The sequence below is a fragment of the Gopherus evgoodei genome, chromosome 8, assembly GCF_007399415.2.
Source record: "Gopherus evgoodei ecotype Sinaloan lineage chromosome 8, rGopEvg1_v1.p, whole genome shotgun sequence".
Taxonomy (NCBI): Eukaryota; Metazoa; Chordata; order Testudines; family Testudinidae; genus Gopherus; species Gopherus evgoodei.
The window spans coordinates 85880493-85893160 of record NC_044329.1 but is presented as its reverse complement, the minus strand read 5'-3'; the positions used below and the strand labels follow the sequence as shown (position 1 = coordinate 85893160).

Genomic DNA, 12668 nt, shown 5'->3' with positions numbered 1-12668 from the left:
CTAGTCTCTTATTAAAGGAAATAGAAACACATACTAGAAAGTTTTCTATTTAATTGATTGTTCCTTTTGAATCAGTTGCAGGGTTCACAAATTTTGTTGTACACTTACTGCTGTGCAATGGATTTTCAGTTTAACAATGGGAGAGCCGAGGCCGGGGTGGGGGAAAAAGTGCTGACTCTCTTTTACAACTGCTCTAACCTTTCTAAAAAATCGATATATAAAGGAAGGCAAGGCAATAATCAACTTAACACAACAAGAAGTCTAGTCCTAGATCCAGTTTTTCCAATGGTTTATAAGCCTGAAGAAGCTCAGCATCATGTGTAAAGGGAGTCAAGGTGCCCAGTTTTATTAAGGAAAGTTTGTGCCTGCTTGCAGAGGTCAGGGAGCACTGTACATATCTCTGACCTCTCTCACCAGCTGGGACATCCGTAGGGCTGCAGTAACACCTGTATAATTATGAGAGTGGGAGACAAAACCAGTTCCTGTACTTATATACATAGAGAGCGTGCAGGTGTGTCTTTTCCCTCCCACTCCATTCATTGCCACACCTATGAGTGCCCTTGGGAAAGGAAGGCAGTGACATAAGCATTACACGTAGACCAAGTTGAAACAAATTCTTTTGTCAAAATCAAAACACTTCATGTAGCTGTATCCATTTTGACAGAGACTTGTACTCTTTAGCCTCGTGGTTAGGGCACTGATCTAGGATTGGGAACACCCAGGTTTCAGTTTCTACACTGCCTCTTTTAAACCAAGTTTTTCAGTGATGATCACTCTGAATCAGGAAGAGCAAGGACTTAGATCTGGATCTCCCATGACCCTAACCGCCAGGCTACACACACCCCTTCTGTTTCAATTCCATAAGGGACATTTTGATGTAATCCCTTTTGTGCAAAAATGTTTGAAAGATTTTGTTTTCATTCCAAAAACATTTAGAACCCCCTAAAAGTTGCTGTGAAACAGAACGGAATTGACATACTGTAGTCAGCTCTAATTACATGGCCACCTCAAGGCAGATGCTCGCCCCCTCAGAATCCATGTTAGCATCTAAAGGTGTAACACCTAAATGGCCCGCAGACACACACTTCCTGGGAATTCTGTGCAGAAGACTCAGCTGGAGACAGGTTTTGGCCTGCTCTGTGCAGCGAAGGCTGTTTCTACATCTACCTCCTGTGATTCTGGTCAATTCAAGGCCTAATGCAGCCACCAGGGATGCCTGGTGTTAACTTGAATAGATTTCCTCTTTTAAAAAAGAGGGATAGTAAGAATTAATTGGAGGTATTTTACAGTAAGACACGTTAAACACTCTTCTACCTCCTTTTATCTACAGTATTATGGAATTAGTGTAACATTTGCCTTTTGTCATAGAGACAGAAGCTTAGGCTAAAAGATTTTCAGTTTGCCTCAACTTTTCACATTTTGAAGGATTCTTAGTGTTCATTGTCTAAGTGCCAATTGCAGCTTTAGGTGCTATTGGAAGCACATTATAAGGTTGCACAGGGTATTTAGCTTCTGAGCTCTCCTGACCACATCCCATTAAGTTCATTGAACCAGAGTATTGAATTCACAGCCCCTAAAAATTCCTCCTTTGAAATTTTCAGTTACATTTCTTTGTTCTTTTCAACCGTTAGTTGTTTTTTTAATTACTCTTATGTCAGAGCACAGGATCAGTGAACTAAAAACTTTATCAATTATTCTTTCCTATTTGCAACTTGATTCTGAGATAGTCATCCTCAAATCTGTGCTGAACTTTCTTCTTAAAGTCAATTGAAGTTTTCTAGAATTACAGAAAAAGGCTACTGCCCTTTTACCTACATTTGAAATATTCCCTCTGCCCTTGTGTTCAATACATTGTGTTCATTCTCCTCAGATGCAAAGCATCCAGTCTCTCTTCCTGCTTCTATTTTAAGAAGATGGGCTTTAAGACTTGAAGGCACAGGACTGGATTTTCCATTGCCTTCAACCTTTTACCGTCCTTCACCCCAGTGTAAAGTGGGTATAAAATGTTACCATATCACAATGGTAGTACTTTTACACCAGTGCAAAATGAGTGCCATGAGCACACATGGGTGCAGTACAATGTAAAATAAGGCCCAAATTTTATAGGATAAAAGTGCCAAAATTTCCAGGAGCATGAGGACAAGAAATCATTATATTATATTCCTTTGCACGGAGATGCTCTTTCTGGTCACCTAAATAATTTTTAAAAAGATACAGTGATTTCCTAAGAAGAATAATTACAGCTTAATCTTTATCAGTCTGGCAAGATGCTGTTTGTAAACCACAGATGTGCAAACATTGTCACTGGAAGCTTTCAGTACAGTGATGCTATGGACTAGTTTTATCCTCCAGTGTTTGGAATTATGTGCCACATTGTAACTTTACTTTATCATATTATATGTTGTCTATAACTGTAAAATTATATACAGAAATATGCTGTATGCCTTCTTGAATTGTCAAAAGGAAATACTGTAAATTTTTTAACTTAATGCTGACGTGAATCCTTTACTCATCCTGTTCAAGATAAAGCTATATTAAAATGAGTACTTCCTCTTCTTTCTGGATATTTGGAAAATATATATATATATATATTACTATATGTAATCTGACTATTCCCTGAACACATGCTCAAGTTGTTTTCTAACCCTACATGCTTTGAGCAGTTAGCCTTTTTAATTAAATTCTAAGGCGAGTTCTGACAGCTGTTGAACCCCCATCTTCCCTCCCAACCCCTGTATTGTTTAATACTAAATGGTCCTTTTTTTAAATAAGTGACCATTGCCAACCTGAGCCAGATGGCAGCATTTACCACATTATTAGACTGCAACTTGCATTGCTGATGCATCTGAGCAGCAGTTCAACCCCTGTTTCACTGTACTATACTGATAAATGTATCAGATAATGAATCACCCTTCTGGTGCCTAATGCAGATTACTGGTTAGTAAATAAATGATGTTGTCATCAGGGTTCATTTGTGAATACAGTTGAGTTCTAAGCTGCAAACATGCTTCTTCTGGGCTTAAAGCACAGTTTTCACTTTCAGAAAACACAGTATAGACCCAGCCACGTAGTAATATTACTTAGCACTGAGGATCCAAAGCACTTCAGAGAGGGTGGTGCCTATCCCCATTTTATCCCTTTAGGAACCAATGCCTGGGAAAGATAAGTCTCTTGCTCAAGGCAACCCAGTGATTCAGTGGCAGAACTGAGAAGAAAATCAAGTTTTCTGTCATGTGTCCTGTCCATTGCCTACATTGCCCCCTTGTTAATACTTGGGATGTGAACTGTAAAACCGGATTTTTTTTTTGTTACCAAAGCGGGTTAAATTACCTTTATATATCATCCAAGGAGAAGAAAATCAGATGTTAGATCGCCACTTAGTGGAATGTTTTCTTGGCGAAGTTAGGCTGGATAGGAATTCTCGAGACCCCAGCTACGGCTAGCTCATCAGCAGGGATCCATATAAAGTGAAATTAGGCCTTTTTTCCTAACCAGGGAATGACTGACATGGGAATCAAATATGCATGTGCTATGGGTTAGGTTAGCCACTGGGTCAGCCAACCAAACTTTTCCAAACTACAGTCCATCTGCTCATGGCTGAATTTTTTTTAAAATTTCCAACTTGCCTTTTTCTACTCAGGAACTGTTTTTGATCAGATTGTTCCTGCCTCTCAAACACACACAAACTGCTTAAAGAATAATAAATAATAGACACACAGGATCACAAATAAGATACACATTGCAAAAAGTGAATAAAAATGAGTAAGAAATACTTGCCTGCTTCATTTAGCAGAGGGATGGTCTGGGTGTTCCCATCAAAGCCAAGGAAGCCAGGGATGAGGATGGGGAAAGACAGGAGGAACAGGGACAGACAGACACACACATTGAGATGGAGGGCAATGTTTTGCTCTTGTTTACACTCAGGGAACAGCTATGTTGATTCCAGGACCAGATCCCCAGCTGGTGTAAACTGGAGTAGCTCCATTGGCTGCAATATGTTGGCTTACATTTGCTGACAATCTAGCACTCTTATCTATTGACTTAAATGGAATGTCTTCAGATTTTGGCTAACGTAACAGAGCAGGATTTGGCCAGAATTACACAAGATGATGAGACAACTCAAGAAGAAGACATGAAAGAAAGCAATGGCTTGCAAATCAAAACAAACCTTTGCTTTTTCCACTGGATCTCTGCTTATGGAAGGAGCAGATGCTAGAGCAGGGGTCAGCAACCTCTCAGAAGTGATGTGCCGAGTCTTCATTCATTCACTCTAATTTAAGGTTTCGCATGCCAGTAATACATTTTAACGTTTTTAGAAGGTCTCTTTCTATAAGTCTATAATATATAACTAAACTATTGTTGTATGTAAAGTAAATAAGATTTTTAAAATGTTTAAGAAGCTTCTTTTAAAATTAAATTAAAATGCAGAGCCCCCTGGACCAGTGGCCAGGACCCGGGTAGTCTGAGTACCACTGAAAATCAGCTTGTGTGCCACCTTTGGCACACATGCCATAGGTTGCCTACCCCTGTGCTAGGGGAAGAGTTTGGACCTCCTCCTTCAAGCTCCAAAAGCAGCAGACTACCCTCCAGCTGAAGAAAGAAATGCACTTTTTAAATGGTGGTGGCAGTTTTCCAGTGGCTAACCTGTATTGTCACAATCAATACAAGCAGGTGGCAATGATGGTTCTCTTCAAACTAATTACCGAAGATTGCAAATTGATTTTTTAATTAACCCCTTCTCTGAGTTAGGTGAGCTAGCAGCAGCTCTCCACCTGCTCTGTCATGCTGCTCAGCTCCTGAAACCATTCAGCCACCTTTTCTTTCCTTCCTTTCTTGTCTGCATGGTCCTTCTGTCTCTCCTCAAGCTTCACTAACCAAGGAAGAAGAATCCCTCATGTCCTTCCCTCTGTCAGATACATATAGATCAAACTATTCACTGTGGCTAGGGATGTAATTGAACTTACCATGTTTATTTTAAATCCTGTTAATGTTTGTTTGCTGTTGCATTTTTAAATCAATTAATGGCTTTTTGTTTGTTTGTTTTTGTTTTTAGCTTCAGGTGGCAGAATTCAACTCTTGGGACATCTCCTCATCTGGTGCTGAGCGCTATGGAGTCTAAGCCTGGGTAAGTGATCCATAAAAGCTTCTAAGCAATATTATGGGGGCCTTCATTTAAATGTCTTCCTCGTCCCTGTTCCCTTTTATCCTCAAAGCCTTTCTGGCCAAGGAGAGATGGTCATGGCTCCCTCTCAACTTCAATGCTATTTCTGGATTAGCTGGAGCTCGAGTAGGTCTTCTTTCTCTAACTCCCACCCCTATTCTTCAGTGCGGTCTTCCTTTCACCTCCTGAGGCTGCAGGCAAGTTTAGGACCCCAAGTTCCTACCCCCAGACAGCAGCATGACATGGTGCCACTTGAGCACTTCAAGGAGACAATATAAATCATTGTACCCTTCACAAAACAGCTGCAAGCGAAAAGAAAGTCACGGTGCCTTGCCAACTGAAGGATTTGTGCCAGCCCCAGGTGGTGTGAAGCATAAGGCAATGAAGTGGGGTGACTGCTGACATTGCTTTAAGTGCACTAAGGATAGCAATTAAAAATGATGCTGTCTTTTGAGAGCAAGGCAAGTGTAATTTGGCACATAGAGTCAAGGGGCTGACAGGAGTGCCAGGTGAGTTTGAAAAGCCTTTCAGGGGTTGCTAATAAACCTTTTCCATGCTCCCATCCTACTTGGAAGATGATTGTACTGAGCTGACCAGCATTCTTTATTTGCTAGAGCTTGCCCAATAGGTTAGCTTCCTTCTTATGTCTGTTATTCTGCATGCACCTATTTCTGGGTCAGGGGACTACCTCAATTGTCATGAAGGTTTGAGTTTTTTTATTTGTTTGAAAGTCTCCCTTTACCATCTCTCCTAAATTTCCACTAGTAGTCCTCTTCAATTACCTTATTTTTAATACTGTGGCTATATTTTTAGCAAGAAAAATAGTAGCATATGAGCTTAAATCCATCTGTGTTTGCAAACATTTTACTGTGCATTTTTCAATCTAATTCTTCCATTATTGTAATGCTCTTATTACACTGTTGCTTGTCAACAATTTCAGTCAACTTGTGGTCTTTCATCTTTGACTTCTGGGTATTTCTAGATTTTGTGCAACACATTTATCTTGTGTGTGTTTACTTCATTTGGGAAATCTGCATCCTTTAACAAAAATATTACCCTAAATATTTATCTCCATGAGAGCAAGGCAAGTAAATGTTACAGCTGAATGGAGAGTGCTGGGAGTTTATACAGTGCATTGGAAAATGCTATTTAAGGGAGGGACCAAATAACTTGGGTGGTTTAGTCCACGGGTAGGTTGCTGGTTCAAATTTATATGAGTGCAGCGGTAACCCATCTGATGGAATGTAGCTGTGAAATGAAATAAGCTTGTGGGCAATCTCCAGGTCATAGCAGCTAGGTGCCAACCTAAAATATACAAATAGAAAAAACATCACCACAATGAACTCCCTCAGCCACTAGAGGTTTAAGAAATGACTGTATGTGGAGACTGATCTTTTTTTATCTACAGGCACAAAAAGATGGAGGAAAAATACTCTAGAAAATTAGGTTCTATGTTTAGAAAGAGAGAGTCCTCTTAACAACCTGAATTAATACTATAACCATTAATGCAATATGTACTATTATGATTAATAGTTATTTTGGCAACCAAAAATCTTGGGGTGCCTCCCCAAATAGATAAAAGAAAGATATGGAAAGCTAATAAGGTGGAGGTTGGGCTCAGAATGACTGATAATACAGGCTTCAGCTGAATTTGTAATGAGGTGGTTCACGTACTCCTTTCTAAATAAAGAATATGCAGACATATGACATTATGGTGAATGGGAATGCTAGTGGTTCTCCAACTTTTTCATTCTGCCAAATAGAAAAAAAGATCTTCCTAAGGACTGCTTCTCCTCTCAACTTCTGAGTCACTCTTAATGTTCTTTGTCTGTTCTGGTGGTCCACGGAGAGTCCCTATCATATGCAATTATGCTTTGGTAGTAAAACAAGGAACAATAATATAATCGGATAGCATTGTCACTGAGATAAAGCATATGATAACTTATTATTTTAGTTGATCAGCAGGGTGGCCTAGTACAACAAGCTCCCCACTGGTGGCTTTCATTCAGCTCATCTCCTGGTTCCTGAAAGACGCAACAAAAAAAAACAACAACAAAGCATGGAAACTACTGCTATTAACCATGTTCTTAGAGTGAATATTGCAACAGTAAACTCTGCTGAGAAAAAGCATAGGAATTGGATACACCACATGTTATACCAGTGCCTTACCTCGTTCCATACTGGAGGCTTCATATGGTGATTTTTTTTTAGAAATAGGTATATCTACCCAGTTTAATAAAATACATATCTGCCACTAGATTGAAAGGAGTCTTGGAATGCCTCCAGTTAATGCAAATCATCCCTGCTTTGGACACTGCTAAGACATTATTATTGTTACATGTTATTTTTATTATGCTAGCACCCAGAAGCCCCATCCAGGATTAGGAGCCCATGGTGCTAGGGGCTGTACATACACATAGTATCAAGTATCAGAGGGGTAGCAGTGTTAGTCTGGATCTGTAAAATCAGCAAAGAATCCTGTGGCACGTTATAGACTAAGAGACATTTTGGAGCATGAGCTTTCGTGGGTGAATACATGCATCTGAGGAAGTGGGTATTCATCCACGAAAGCTCATGCTCCAAAATGTCTGTTAGTCTGTAAGGTGCCACAGGATTCTTTGATACATATAGTAAGCTCTTCAGAGTATGGACTCTTCCTAGCTACATATTCTGGCCAAGGGTTACCATACATCCAGGTTTTCCTGGACATTGCCTCTTTTTCGAGCCTCTGTCCAGGAGGATTTTTCAAATAATAGACTGTCCAGGATTTTTTCAGACCAGATGTCTGCAGCTCAGAAAGAGCCCTGATTGGTCTGCTTCCCGACTGGTCCCTCCTCTGCATTGGCAGCTGATTGGTCCATTTCCCTGCAGCCACAGCTGCCAGATTCCACCCACCCAGGCCAGGCTCCCAGCACTGAGGAGTGGGTTCCTCAGGGATGTGCTGACTGATGGCTTTGTATCCTGGGCTTGCGGTAGCTGCCCTACCACCATGACAGGGAGCAACCCTTATTCCAACCCCCAGTGAGTACCCCTTGCCACAGGTCTCGTTCCCCCTGCCCCAGCTCCCACTCCCCCTACTCCCTGCAGGGTCCTCTTTTTGGGAACCAGAAATATGGCAACTCTATTCTGGCCAGACTTAGTCCCCTAGAATTTAACTGAAGAGCACCTTGTTTTTTTGTTCTTGCAGTGAACAACGGTGTGCCAAAATGGCAGCTATATCCCAATCATTTTCATGGGAGAAAGGGAAAATGTCCCAGAATCTCCTTAGGTCTTCTCCCCCCACCACATCCTCTGACAAATGAGACCGTTTATAACAATGTGCTGTTGGAATAATCAGAATTTATTTTTTCAGGAACAAATTGTAGACACTTCCAGCATAAACCACTTCATGTGCTTGTTTATGGAGTGGTGTTGCCTCCTTCCTAGGTGAAAGTGATTGGGGAAGCAGATATAGAGATTCCCCAGTGCCTTACCCCTGTGTGAGAGAGAACACACACCCTGGTACCTGGGATTTCTCATAGGCCAAGGCGGGTAATTTTTGAGGGAGCCCCTTGCTGGATAATGGGGAGGCTATGTCCTGTTGTCAATGCACTCTTTTCCGCAGGTGCTATGAAAGGAATGATATCACTTTCACAGGTAAGAATGTATTCGGCCTATTTCTGACCCCCCAAAAGGCAGAGTGCTGCACAAAGCAGGCCAAGGCCCCTTTCTGAGCCACACACACACTCTAGGAATGCCCAGAGGGAGACATTCAGACTAGGGCCCTGAATATTCATCAGCAATTCCGAGGCAGCCTGGATCTCACAGGCGTGAGATCACTCCGAGAACTCGCTCCACACCTTGTAGTGATGCCTCTTCGAAATGTCCACATTACCGCTCCTCGCCCTTCCCGGAGGAAACAGCATCCGCTGGGTTGCCTCTCTGAAGGCTGCGCAGATCAGCCTCCACGAGCTGCCGTTCTGTAGGGGCATCTCCTTGCCCTTCTGCAACCTCCGAGGCGCAGCCCAGGCGCTGCTCGGGAGCCTGTGACAGATGTAAATTGTACAGATGCAGACGAAGGAGAGGAAGCTCTAACAGCCGTTGAATGCAGCCTGTGAAGACTAATGCTGCGCTGATAGCCAGATACCTTGTCATTTGCACTCGAAAGGGGCATTAAAGAGGTGTCAGAACAATCAGGAAGCTGCAAGATTTAAAACTGCAGCGCAGAACATTTTTTGCCCTGTGAAAAACGTTGCGGGCGAGAGGTCTGTGTTTTATCGAAGCCTGTTCTAATGTGCCTTGTTTTATGCTGCTGAATGGTTCATTTGCCTTCACAGCCTCAGGGGGTAAAGACGGAGGGAAGCAAATTAAGCCAAAACTGTAATGACTAGTTAAAAAACTATACAAGGTGTGTCAGAGTTCTTTGTTACTCTATTCTATTTTTGCTTTTAAATAACATCACTGGTATGCAGTAAGTTTTTTTTAAAAAGCCAGTTGTCGAGGAATTTGCATTGGTGACTCAGTAATGAGCCGCTCCTGCTCCAGCCAAGCGCTGACGCACAGCATTGGGGTTATCAATACGCTCCGTGCTTGCCTTTAGGTCTAGGGCAAAAGGTAATTAGGCCAGATCCTGGGCTGGTGTAAATCAGAGTAAATCTTATTGGAGTGACACACATTTACGGCAGGATCTGGTCCATTAGTCTCCTGGTTTGATGTGTTGGCATAGTAGTTCGGAGGGGAACATGGGGCCGCCGCGGGGTGGGGTGGGGGGCCTAAAATGCGTATCTGTAAATCAGCAGTGAGTTACTGATTAGCAAAGAATACCCGCCTCGCATTTAGCGTCCTGTTAAAAGCACAATAAGCTGTGATTGTGAGCATGATTATCTGTGAGTGTTGCTACTTAACAGCTGCAAATACGAAAGCAATGTGTGTCTAGGAGAAACAAGGAAATAGAATTGATGACTGTTGTACCACAATGCAACTCTAAAAAGCAAGTGTCCTAATCCTGCTGAATAAGAGTGAATACCCCTGAAAAGGAAAATATAACAATATAGCCCTGAAAAGGAAAATATAAACAGTTTGTGCATATCTGTACCACAGGAAAAGATTTAAGAATTAGAGCTTTTGGGGACTTTTGGGGAAGGATGATCTTGTGAGTGAAGGGCAGGAATGAGATTTGCATGATCTGGTTTTTCATTCTTGCTCTGTTTATTTTTTTATTTTAATATTTTATTATTATTATTATTATTATTATTATTATTTGTATTTCAGTAGTATCTAGAGGCCATAATGGAGGTTAGGTTCTCATTGAGCTGGTCCTAAATAAGCACCTAGGAAGAGATAGAGAGTCCTGTGGCACCTTATAGACTAACAGACCTATCGGAGCATAAGCTTTCTTGGGTGAATACCCACCTCATCAGACGCTGCGTGGGTATTCACTCACGAAAACTCAAGTTCCAATACTTCTGTTAATCTATAAGGTGTCACAGGACTCTTTGTTGCTTTATACAGATCCAGACTAACACAGCTACCCCTCTGATACTAGGCCAAGCTAGTATGTGGGATAGCTCAGTGGTTTGAGCATTAGCCAGCTAAACTCAGGATTGTGAGTTTAATCCTTGAGGAGGCCATTTTGGGATCCAGGGCAAAAAGCTGTCTGGGGATTGGTCCTGATTTGAGTAGGGGGTTGGAGTAGATGACCTCCTGAGGTCCCTTCCAACCCTGACATTCTGTGACCCAAAGATGTTGCCATCTAAATAGACACAGACCATCAGGGGGAAACAGAGGCTCCAAGAGGTGGCGTGACTTTTTTAAGGTCACTCTGTAAGTTAGTGATAGGACTAGGTCTCTTGAGTCCCTGTCTAGTGCTGTATTTCCTGGACCATGCTGCCTGTCACATGGCCTCTGTGCCTCAGTTTCTGCACCTGCAAAAAGAGTGTAATAATACTTACCTTACAGGGCTGTTTTGTGCCTTAATTTATGTCAATAAAATGCTTTGAGATCCTGACGATGGTATACTAGAAGTTCAAAGTGAAAGTGGTTTTATTATCTACTAGATTTGAACTGTGAGCAGCTGTCTTTGATATCAGTATCTCTTATATTTCCCAGGGAAGCAAAGAAATAACACAACAAAGCATTTGTTTTGCTAGTTCTGGCTCTTTGTGTATGTCATCGTGCAAGGCAAAAATACCATAAATGCTGTAATGTCACATGCAATCGTGTCAAGCAGTAAACCCATATGAACTTGCAAACTCATGCACAAGCTCTGTTTTGAAGAGGAAAAAAACCTTGCATTGAAGGAAACTGAATCAATCCCTAGTTCAAATTAAATTTGGAGTATCCTGTGAAGCTCCAATACGCTACTCTAATAACAATCAGCATTTAAGGTGCAGGCAAATAATGTTTCATTTAAAAGAAATTGAATGAGGATTACTGACAGAGAACATTTTCAATGCCATGTTGTCATTAAAGTCAAATTATGGCATTATTGTCTTAATAGTGTATGTCTCAATAATCTTCTTCTTCTCTCTCTCTCTCTCTCTCCCCCTCTGCCTCTCTTACTTTAATGCACAAAAAGCCCCGTGTGTGGTTGGTCTTGTGTCTTCATCTCATTAAAACCTTGCCATGCAAATGTATCATAAGTGTTGCCTGAAGACTTCTGTCTCATGCAAAATTTAGCTTAAATTCTACTGGCATCAAATACTTTGTTATGCACAAACCTTCTGTTTGGTTTGCTGACATTCCTTCTTAGCCGGCTTTCATGGTGATTCATTATCTTGTGATATAGATTTCCAAGTATCATCTTTGTATTGATTTTTATATCTTTAATAACCACTCCACAGAAGATGGCTCCACTTGGTGTCATTGATCGCATCAAAAATTCAAAGCTTACAGAAATAGTAGAGGGCTAATTGGTAGCAGAACATTTCAGACTTAATCTTAATGCAGCCTTAATCTTCTGCACTAAACCTACCTGAAGATTTCCTCATTGAGGGTAAAGCACAAACTTTAATGTGGAATTGGAAATTACATGGTGAGAACGCACAAGACCACAATGAACAGAACTGTAATGATAGAAAAATCAGATAACAACGTTTAAACATTAAAATCAACCTTTTACATTTTTTTGGCTTTTTGTACCAGCCTTAACCCCCTAAATTGTCGACATTCTTCATCCCCTCTCCCCCACCCCATTATTGCAAGCTGTTAGATGAAAAGCATACATCCAATTGTACAGAAGGAGGGTTAAATGTGTTTAGAAAGCGTGCTGATGAATGTCCTCATGACTTTAATACACATAAAATGAAAATATTATTTCTACTTAATTTGTTCAAAAACATGTGGTTTAGAAGGCCATGCTTTCAAAAAGTGGCCACAGGTTTTGAGTTGCCTCCATATTTTGTTGCCATCCTTTAGACACCTAAGGCCTAATTTTCTGAGGGTCTGACCTAAGATCTGTACTACTGACAACCAGGCCTTAGGTGTATTTGAATTTGAATCTTCTGAAAATGTGGGCCAAACTGTTGAT

At 41.2% G+C, this 12668-nt stretch overlaps 1 protein-coding gene across 23 annotated transcripts in view; it reads left to right on the top strand.

Annotated features, from left to right (window-relative positions):
• Positions 1–12668, top strand: part of ADGRL2 (adhesion G protein-coupled receptor L2) — a 487569-nt gene that overhangs the window by 93594 nt on the left and 381307 nt on the right. For all 23 annotated transcript variants that reach the window (XM_030572967.1, XM_030572966.1, XM_030572960.1 and 20 more), the window contains one exon: positions 5054–5125. The gene's annotated coding sequence lies outside the window, so the exon portion shown is untranslated. The remainder of the gene's footprint in view (positions 1–5053; positions 5126–12668) is intronic.